Here is an 11,300-nt window from a genome sequence, read left to right as displayed (position 1 = left end):
TAATATACCAGAGAATCAACTCAACAACCTCGAAGTGGTCATCTCCAGGGCCTTCAATCAGCATCAACTAGGCATATAGCGAGGTAGCCTATGGGACGGAAGCTTACCCCCAAAAGACACCAAGAAGAGAGGAAGAAAGACGGATCTTCAGCGAACGATCGAGATCGGGAAAATCCTGGTGGACTCGCGCAAGTATGCTAAGTTGACGAAGTACTACAAACCCTCCCTCAACAGTTAACCCATGAAGCTGGTATCATGGAATGTAAGAGGGCTCAACAGCCCAGGAAAACTCAGAATGTTAAAAAACATGATTAAAATGGAAAAGCCGCAAATGTGCTTTCTCAAAGAAACCAAATTTAACAGCACAACTTTAGGCAGCATTCTCTCCAGAGCTTGGCCAGGTTGTCGTTCGGTCGCGAGGGATGCCTCTAGAGCTTCAGGAGGGTTGGCTATAGCATGGAGCACTCAAGTTATAGCTCTTTCAGATTTTCACGCCTCTCGTCACCTCATCGAGGCTGAGTTTCACATCCTAGGTATGAACATCCATGGAAACCTCTGAAATGTATATTTCCCACAGGATACAGCAAGTAAAATGACTCTTCTTGATACCATAGAGGTCTTGAACAACAATAGAAGGTACCCGCTCTGGATAATAGGAGGGGATTTTAACATGATCAACAAGCTAGAGGAGAAGACTGGGGGTAGAAATAGAATGGAACAAGAAAATTCCCACTTCAAGGATTTCATTCACAACACCTCCCTCATAGATATGCCTTTCTGCAATGGAACTTTCAAATGGAGCAATCGCAGAGCATGCAAGCACCAAATTGCATCCAAATTGGATCGCTTCCTCATATCATACAATGCGGTTCACCTTGGCAGAGATCTCTCATCAACTATTCTTCCTCACACGGGATCGGATCACTCGCCGATTGCCCTCCACTCGCAAAGACCAGGCAACCTGACCAGAAGACCCTTCCGCTTCGAAGAGCTCTGGCTCTCGCATCCCTCGTTTAAAGACTTCGTAAAAACTACATGGACATCCTTCAACCCGCCTGATGGATCCAAGATGTATGAGTTCCAACAGAAGCTCAGGTTTTTAAAAAATCAACTAAAGCGATGGAACAGAGAAACCTTTGGCAACATATTTAAAGCACAACAAGAACTAAACAGGGAACTAATGGAACTTCACCAAAGGATAATCACAAAGGGGCACACTGAAGAAACTCTGGAACATGAACAACGCATCTACAATCAACTGGAGGAAAGGAGGAAACAGGAGGAACTATATTGGAAGCAAAAGTTCAGAATCAGATGGCTGAAGGAAGGTGAGAGAAATACCAAATTCTTCCACAAAACCACTCTTCAGAGAAGAATGCACAACAACATCCCCTACATCCAAAAACAAGGGGGTATAAGAGTAGAGAAGCACGAGGAAATTGAGGAGGAATTCCTCAATCTCTTCAATAAGGTCCATCGAGAGCCTGAAGGAGACAGAAGTCAGGCTATTGAGAAAATAACTAAAAATGTGCAAGGATCATCACGGAGGAGCATAATGAACTTCTCCTTCTTCCCATTTTGTCTCAAGACGTGGATGAAGCAATGTCCCAGCTCAAGGAAGGAAAAGCCCCTGGCCCGAATGGTTTTACCACTACTTTCTTTCACACCTTCTGGGAGCTGATAAAGCAAGAGGTCTGGCAAATCGTAGAAGAATCAAGAGCTCTCCACTCGCTGCTTCCCTCATTAAATTCAACCTTCATCGCTCTTATCCCTAAAGAGGAAGAGTCTATTACACCTCACAATTATAGGCCGATTGCTCTTTGTAATGTCATTTACAAAGTCATATCTAAAGTGATTGCGAATCGGTTAAAGCCCCTCTTGCCCCTGCTTATCTCTCCGGAACAGTCAGGGTACGTGGAAGGGCGACAGATCATGGACGGAATTCTCCTCACGCACGAGATAATACACTCCCTCAAGCAAACCAAGGAGGCAGGTATGATTCTCAAACTAGATCTCTCTAAGGCTTTTGATAAACTCAACTGGACTTACATACAACAAATGCTTACAGCCTTCGGATTTTGTTCTATGTGGGTCTGATGGATCATGAGTCTAATTACTTCTACGCACTTCTCTATCCTTGTGAATGGAATTCCATCCCGCCCCTTCAAACCTTCCCGAGGAATAAGGCAAGGGGACCCCCTATCCCCCTTCCTCTTTGTTCTTATGGCTGAAGGTCTAGCGCGTCACATAAAAAATGCCCTCCATTCTCATAAGCTGAAAGGCCTTTCTGTTCACAACACCCCTGCTAATTTCCATCAGCCGTTTGTTGACGACACTATGCTATTTGGCTACCCTTCTGTCTAGGAAGCATTCTGCTTCAAATCCTTGCTCTCTGATTTTTCCGAAGCCTCTGGTACTAATGTCAACTGCTCCAAGTCGCAGACTCTTTTCCTTCACACTCGTCCCTCTGTCAAGACACCAGTTACCCGCATCTTGGGTTTTCCTTCTGCCACCCTCCCCTCCAATTACCTTGGAGCCCCTCTCACGGTATCAGCCATAAAGCATCCCTCTTGGCGTTCTCTCCTTGAAAAAATCAAATCTCGCCTTAACCTCTGGACTTATAGATCTTTAAATTTAGCCAGTCAGGTCGTGCTCATCAAGTCGGTCCTCGAGGCTATGCCTCAATATCTATTCTCAATCCTTGCAGCGTGAAAGTGGGTGATAAAAAGAATAAGAAATCTTCAGCGTGGCTTCCTTTGGGGTGGCTCGGGAACTAACCGTAAATGGGCTCTAGTAAAATGGGCCACCGTCTGCACTCCCAAAGACAAAGGTGGCATTGGACTGAGAGATCCAGAGCATAGGAACTCCATCATGAGCGCAAAAATTTGGTGGCAATGGGTCACTAATCCAGAAAAACCCTGGGTCAAACTATGGACAGCCAAATATGCCAACAACAAACCTCAGGAGGAACTCATCAGATTCACGCCCAATGTCAAAGGCTCGCTCATATGGAATGCAGCAAAACAACACTTCCATTTAATTCAAACGCACAGCTTATGGGAATTGAGGAATGGCAGAATGGCAAGATTCTGGACGGATGCATGGAACCAGATGCCTAAGCTCAACAGTATTATGCACCCAGCTCCAGAATTCAACAGGCAGGAGGAGCAGCAAGAAAAAATTCAACAGTTTTGGTTACAGGAAACGGAGAACGACTTCAGAAAATGGAAACAAGGAAATAAGCTAATCTACAACACAAGCCTTCGAGACGCTGAGCAGCTGGAGAAGGAGCTTCAGAAAATAAATATCAGACATGACGAAGGAAATGATATCCTTCTTTGGGGATATCTACCAAAAGGCACCTACACTCCTTCAGAGGGGTACAAAATAGTAAGCAATACTACCACTCCCTCTGACCCAATCTCGTGCAAAATTTGGGAGCTCGACTCTTGGCCCAAAGTCTCTTACTTTCTATGGTTGGTAGGTCATAAAAGAATTCTCACCTGGGATAAATTAAGAAGAAGAAACTTTAATGGCCCCTCCATTTGTTATAATTGCCATCATAATGAGGAAACCCTCCAACACCTCTTGGACTCCTGCCCCTTAGCCAATCAGCTATGGGAAAAGGCAAGTTTCAGATGTCAACGAAGATGCAGAATGGAGAACGACATCACTAACTCTTTAAGACAATGGCCTCAGAAACCTTATAAAAGTGAGCTGCTTAATTGTTTATGGAACATAATCCCAGGTCTAATCCTCTCGAGCACATGGAAGGAAAGAAACAAACGAATATTCAAAAACCAATACTCTCCGATTGAGGACATATGGAGGAGGATTCAAGGGAATCTCAAAGAAACGCTACTGCTCCGTTCCTGGACACAGGAGGATTTTCCCTCTCAAAATAATGAGAAGAGTATCTTAGAGAATTGGCAGCTGCAGCTGCCTCAGGAACCTCATAAAAAAAGCCCTACCAATAGCAGCAGCAACAACAAAGGCAAATGGACCCCCCCCCTAACCAATCCTATAAGCTCAACTTCGATGGTGCTTCCAAAGGCAACCCTGGAATGGCTGGATATGGAGGGATTTTAAGAAATCATGAAGGCACTCTCGTGCAGATATACTTTGGAAACATAGGATGGGATACTAATAACTCAGCGGAGATAGAGGGACTTTGGAAAGGGCTCACTCTCGCCTGGAATCTCAACCTCCAACCCCAGGTCGTGGAAGGAGACTCCCAGATTCTCACAAACATGGCCAAGCGCATCCACAATGGATCCCAAGCAAGGAAAATAGCCACTAGCTGGAGGCTCGAAGCAAGGCTGGAGGCTATTGAACAAATGCTTCGGAGCAACAGAGCCATCTCTTTTAATCACACAAAAAGGGAAGGCAACAAGGTTGCTGACCTTCTGGCCAATATAGGAGTGGAAAGCGAGAACACCCTATGCACTGGAAATACCACCATAATTCCAAATATTGTCCAGGCTCAGGAATGCAATGGCCTGGTCCAATGTGACACTGCCAACCCGGATGCGGGTGATAGGACGAGTGGGAGTGAGGAGCCACATGCCAGACATGTGCTGCCTCAAGTATGAACGGAGAATTCAATGCCTCTCGCCGCTAAGGAGTTAAGGGCTAAGGTGAGATCGCAGGGAATTCAATGCAGCGTCAGGTGAAATGGGGAGACTGCAGAGTGCAGTTATGGAGAACAGGTCTCGAGGGAATGTTGAGAAGTTTAAGAAGGATGAGGGAATGGAGCAGGTTTATGCTCAGAGCTGGGATCACGTAGTTCAGGTTTCTGTTGGCAATTTTATTATCCAGGCTACAACTCTTGCTATTAAGGCCGACATTCAAGGAGTTGAGGGAAGTCTCAAGCTCAGAAATTTTGTTGGTTGCTGTCTCTGTTCTGTTGAGTGTCGTCCCAGGTCTGCTGGGAGCGGATTCAATTCTGTTATGGGACGTCTCAAGCCGGGAAGGCCTTCCATTGCTGCTCTGCTTCAAGCCACTGGCATTCCTGCAAAGATGGTTAGACCCCGGCAAAGGCTGCTTAGTCGACGAGGTTCTCCTCGAGGAGGTTCTTCTTGCCATCCAGCCACAGAGCCCCATCACCACTGTTGTTGCTGTTACTGCCACAGAAGGGCAGGGGCCAATCCTATCCAGGTGAGCCAATTCATGGACGCGAGTAGTCCAATCTCTGGACCGAACTCTCTTCCAGCGTTCGGCTCCGCCATTTTCACTCTCGGCAGCTCGAGGGAAAAATCCCGCATTAATGCACACATTTCGGTTTTATTCATTGAGGAAACTCAGGAAGGTGAAGGTGGTTCAGGCAGTAAGGAGGAGCTCCCAGGTGAAAGCTTGGAAAATGACGAGGACAGACTAGCGGGGGCACCCGAGCAAACTCCTAATTACCCTCAGGAGCAGGAGGCGTCGACTTCCAAGAAGATCATGGGTGAAGATTGGGACGCCCTCCGAGAACATTACGGGTGGTGCAGAATTCTCGAGGAGAAGACGGAGGAATAGCCTCCAATGGCACACTCTGTCGTCCTCCATAATTGTTCAGGTCCGGTATAGGTCATACGTCTTTGTCTATGTCTCTCTCGTTTATGTATATGTCTATGTCTGCTTTGGTTACGTTTGTAGGACCCGTAATGGATGTTGTTATAAGTCTTTTGATGCCCCTGCGAGGGATGAATTTTTTTGCTCTGGTGCCCCTGTGCGGGATGATTTTGTATGGTGTGGATACACTGTTGTGTTATGTTGTGATGTGGAAACAGTTCTGTTTGGACGTGGTGCGCGTGCGAGGGTTGGTATTGTGCTGAGAAATGCTAACCCAAAGAGCCACAGTTGGCCATGGGCAACCTGACTCTATGACTGTAATGTTTTCATGTATATAATAGAATACAATAGATTTACCGAGAAAAAAAAAACATTTGAATAGGAAAAGAAAAAAATGTAAAAAGAAAAATGTATTCCAAAAATTATTTATTTTAATATTATAAATAAAAAATTTTATTTGATAAATTTAATTAATATAAAAAAACAAATATTTTTGAAAATAATAATAAAGTTGGGTAAATATAATTTTTTAAATGTTTTTATAACATTAAAATAGATAAAAACCCTAGATTATATAACATTACATTAAAATATAAAATCAAAATATTTATTAGAAAATTAGTATTCCTAATTTTATAAATTAAAATTTAGAATATATATAAATATAGTTTTAATTATATTTCAAATAATTTAGCTTTATTTTCTTTTAAAATTTAATAAATAAAAAATTGGTCAAAGAAATGACAATGACCACCATGAATATTATTGGGTAGAGAGGCACATTCTACAACTAAGTATGAGGGGATCACTTAAGTATTATGTCACTTATCCAATAAAATATTAATAAAAAAAATTAATGTCTAGAGAAAAAAATGAAAATAATCATGGTGATAAAAACTAGAATAAAGTTCAATAGAAAGAATCAATATTATTGGGTAGAGAGCCACATTCTACCATGAGTATGAGGGGATGGGTAAGTATTAATAAAAAATATTTTATGTTTAAGGAAAAAAATGAAAATAACCATGGTGATAAAAACTACAATACAATTCAATAGAAAGAATAAAAAATCCTCCTCCAAAATCTTTTAATAATTTTTTTAATTAAATATTTGTAAAATAAATCTTTAAAAAGAAAACCATATCTTATGGATATACTAAAATCTTTCAAGGCATATGTATTTCCATATAAAAGTTGTAATATTTGAAAATATAAATTTGATATAGTTTTATTATAAATTTTGTTATGGTGCTTTGTAAAAACATCATTAAATTTAATATTACTATTATATTAATATTGTTAGACATAGGGATTAGATCCTTTTGTGTTGAAAAGGTGACAATTTAGTAACTCCACTATCAAAAAACCAATAATGTTAAAGGCTAGTGTGAACAAGCCCATGCAATCAAGTGGTGATTTTGACTATACTATATAAAAAAGACCATTTAACCTATTTGATAATTCTGAAAATGACTCTTTCACCTATTGGTTAAACAAAAAAGTTTCCACTATCTCCAGGTATGAAACAAAAATTGGTTAACCCTAGTTACAAGTAGTAAAAAGTCTGTACGTGGTGTTCTACTCTCCTTCTCTTTGAGAAAATTTGTAATGAGTAGTGGTTATTGACTACTGATGGCATGGAAGGCACGCCACTCTGTTTCCTTCCATCCTCTGAGCTTCCGCGGTTGGTTTCCTCAAAATTCTGTAATCTTCTTGCATTAATTCAAATTTCTAAGAGTTTCTCTAGTTCTTTATTATGCATAGATAAGACATTATGCCATTATTATGGACGAAATCATAACTGATTTATGGTTTTTTCTTTGGGCGTTCAGAGCCGCCTTTCGATCAAGGTTTTTGAAGGTACAGCAGTAGTAACTATATTGGAATATGAAGCCGCCAAGACAACCGTGAGTTATTTTATCTCCCCCATTATGTTAGTCTGATGTGAAGGACCGATTTTGCCGATTTTGTATTTTCTTTATCCTGAATTGATTTTAATGACTTTCAGTTGGAATTTTGAATTTGAGATATGGCATGATGTTAAAATCATGTAATCTATTTTATAGAATATTCAGGTTTAAAAATCTGTTTTCTAGATCTATCACATATTTTTTTAATTCTCTAGATTGGTTAAGTGAATGTGATGTTGCGCAACCCTTCAGTATCTTAATTAAGGGCATGCAACAGTAAGATGGCGAAAGATTCCTTCTTTTTATCTTACCCGCTGCGGATTGCTCCAGTGACAACAATGTAGCATGCTGCATTTAGCGGGGAATATTGCGGATGCGCAGTTAAATCGGATTGAAGCATATTTTATCAGCCTTGCCGATGCTAAGTTAAATAGGATGTTGGATTTTGCATCCCTTTTATCATCGTTGTTAATGCTAGGGAAAGAAGAGGGTTTTCTGTGCCAATGAGCAAGAAGTGGGATTTCTGTGCTTATGAGGCCATGCATTTCTTAACCATCTATTGCATTTTTTTTATGTTCCTTAATTTACCTTAAGTAATTTTATGTAGTTCTGCATGTTGTTTCTTAATATTGAATTTTTGCCAGTCATATTTGCTAACATTTTTGTTGCTACTGGAACTTTAAAATCACTGTGATAGGGTGATGGTCCTTTAGTTTTCATAAATCATTTACTATTATATTTACTGTTATATTTGTTTACATTTTTGTTGCTATTGGTACTTGAGAATCACTAGATGACTTGATGGATTTTATTTTTTTTCTCTCATAAATCATTTATTGTTATATTTGCAGACATTTTTGTTGCCACTGAAACTTCAGAATCACTGAGATGGTGGGGTGGTTTTTTTTAATAATTTTCATAGATTATTTATTGTTATTTTTTGATCTATTATCTTTATAGCCTTTTTCTTTCTTAAACTATTTTAAAGATATTCTAGAATAATCATTCCATACTGTATACTCTTGTTCATATGGATTTCTTAATGAATAACCATTCCATATGGTATACTCTTGTTCCCAGTATGTCTATCTGTCTGATGAAATAGTGGTTTCTGTTTTTATATGGGGTATCTTATGTATTTTTCTAACCAGTTCTGTTACTTTGCATGCTGTTTATTAATATTGAATTTTATAGTTTCATAGATCATTTATTGTTATTTAGAGATCTATTTTTTTATAACTTTTTCTTTCTTTCCTAATAACCATTCCATATGGTATATTATTGTTCATAAAAAGATATTTTTCTTTCTTTCAATTTGTGTTATAATGTTCTTGTTGAGTGTTTTTGTCCAATATTTGGAGTTAGTTATTAAATTCTAATGCTATTATTTTATGTGATTTCTTATTTTATCTAGTGCAAATAATCTAGTAGGTAAGTTGGATCTGATTTTTGGAACCTTCTTCCCACCTTTCTAGAGAACCTATATATATATATATATATATATATATATATATATATAGATATATATATATATTACAGTTCTTAATAGATTATGGGTAAAGATTTGATTATCTAGCCAAAAAAGCTTTTTCTCAAAAGCAAATGATTATCTAAAGCTTGATTGGAATTGGATTATAAGGAAAATGGAGAACTGTATTCACCACTAGTGTAACCATTGGTTATCAAGATGGGTTTGACTACTTCTAGTTAAAACTGTATTAGAAGCACAACATGTCTTCTAGTAGATACTATCTTTGATCCCCCAGGACATTTTTTACAAGATTCAATGGCTCTTTTTGTAATTGATATGGTATGGTAGTAGGGAGAAACACAGATTGCCTTTGGTTAAGTGGAATAAATTTGCTCTCCCAAAATCCCAAGGGGGCTAGGTTTTCAAAAACATATTATTATTTATGCCTTGGTAGCCAAGAGTGTACTGAGGATAATAAATTCCAATGGATTATGGACAGAGGTTATTTGATCAAAATCTAAATTCCAATGGATTATGGACAGACCTTATTTGATCAAAATCAGTCACACTCTACTCGATAGTTGAGGTGTCCAAATCCCACAAAAAGGCTCCATGTTTTAGAAAGCTCTTATTGATGCCCTTCCATCAATTCATTAACTATTTAGTTGGAAAGTTGGTAAAGGTTTCCAAGTGAAAATAGGACTTGACCCATGGGTGGGGTACACTGAGGTATATCATTTGCCTAATCATATGATAACAAACATTCAGGCCAATGGATATTACACCTTATCAAATTGCAGATCGTCTAGCTTCAACAACATATCTACATAACCCTATCCTCGGAATTTCTAAGACATTACCTTGTCCAATTTCATATCCATTAGATCTTGAGAGTATAGGGATGATCTAGTGATTCAATTGTGACCTGATCCATACCTTCATTTAGAGCTCAAGAAAATGATGATGTTCTAGGGATCTTCTCTAAGTAATAGTTATCCACATGTTCATGAAAACTGGTTCCAGGTGACCCACTCTTTTCATTAGGCCTAAAGATTCAGATTCTTCTCCACTGAAGATGAATCGAAATTGGATATACCTTTATCTTATTAATCTTACTCTTACTTCTACAACTACCCTACCCCTACTCACATTCTATGGAAGGAAGGGAAGAAGAGTTTCATCACTACTGCACCAGATATTTTATTTTCCAGGTTGGGTGGGATTAGACACCTTACCTTTGTATTAATATAGCCTCAGACTGAAAATTTAACACTACATCAGCCAAGAATACCCCACATAGGGAGGGAGGGGCTGATATTTCTATTTTACCTACACGAACTTCTTAGACCTCGAGGGAGCCCACGAACTGGAATCACAAAGTGTTCATGACAAGTTGAGCCTTCCTTATAAGCAGAAGCCATGGATGGAATTGGTTCATCACTTGATTGTTGTATCGGAATGCGGAATAAACATGGGATTTATAATCGCATTATTAGAAGACCTTTGAATAACGAGTAGTTGGATCTCTGAATAACTTTATTCACAAAACCCTTCATGAAATTTATTCAATTGGTTAAGTAAATGTCATGTTGCGCAACCTTTAATGTAAATGAATAAAGGGCATGCAACATTATCTTAATTAAGGGCATTCGAGAGTAAGATGGAGAAATATTCCCCTTTTTTTTCTTACCAGTGGTGGATTGCTCCATTAACAACAATGTAGCATGCCGCATTTAACGGGGAATACAGTGGATGCGCAGTTAAGTCGGATTGAAGCATATTTTATCAGCCTTGCGGATGCGAAGTTAAATCAGATGTTGGATTTTGCATCCCTTTTATCATCGTTGTTAATGCAATGTCTAGGGAATGAAGCGGGTTTTCTGTGCCCGTGAGCAAGAAGTTGGATTTATGTGTTTATGAGGCCATGCATTTCTTAACCATCCATTGCATTTTTTTTATGTTCAGTAATTTACCCTACATAATTTTATGTAGTCTGCATGTTGTTTCTTAATATTGAATTTTTTCCAGTCATATTTGCTGACATTTTTGTTGCTACTCGAACTTCAGAATCACTGTGATGGCGTGATGGTCCTTTTTTTAGTTTTCATAGATCATTTATTGTTATATTTGCTGACATTTTTGTTGCTACTGGAACTTCAGAATCACTGAGATGACGTGATGGTTTCTTTTAGCTTTCATAAATCATTTTTTGTTATATTTGCTAACATTTTTGTTGCTACTTGAACTTCAGAAGCACTAAGATGGAGTGGTGGTTTTTTTTAATAGTTTTCATAGATTATTTATTGTTATTTAGAGATCTATTATCTTTATAACCTTTTTCTTCCTTAAATTTTTTTAAAGATATC

General features: G+C 38.8%; 1 pseudogene; it reads left to right on the top strand.

Moving 5' to 3' along the window:
* Positions 1-592: 592 nt before the first annotated feature.
* Positions 593-2,364, top strand: LOC149196823 (uncharacterized; annotated as a pseudogene).
* The last annotated feature ends 8,936 nt before the right edge of the window (positions 2,365-11,300 follow it).

Source organism: Pinus tabuliformis, chromosome 2_2 (genome assembly GCF_031772625.1).
Source record: "Pinus tabuliformis cultivar Carrire ecotype Pingquan chromosome 2_2, CPIR1, whole genome shotgun sequence".
Lineage (NCBI taxonomy): Eukaryota > Viridiplantae > Streptophyta > Pinopsida > Pinales > Pinaceae > Pinus > Pinus tabuliformis.
Note: the sequence above shows the minus strand (reverse complement) of the source record. Positions and strands in the feature narration are given on the sequence as shown.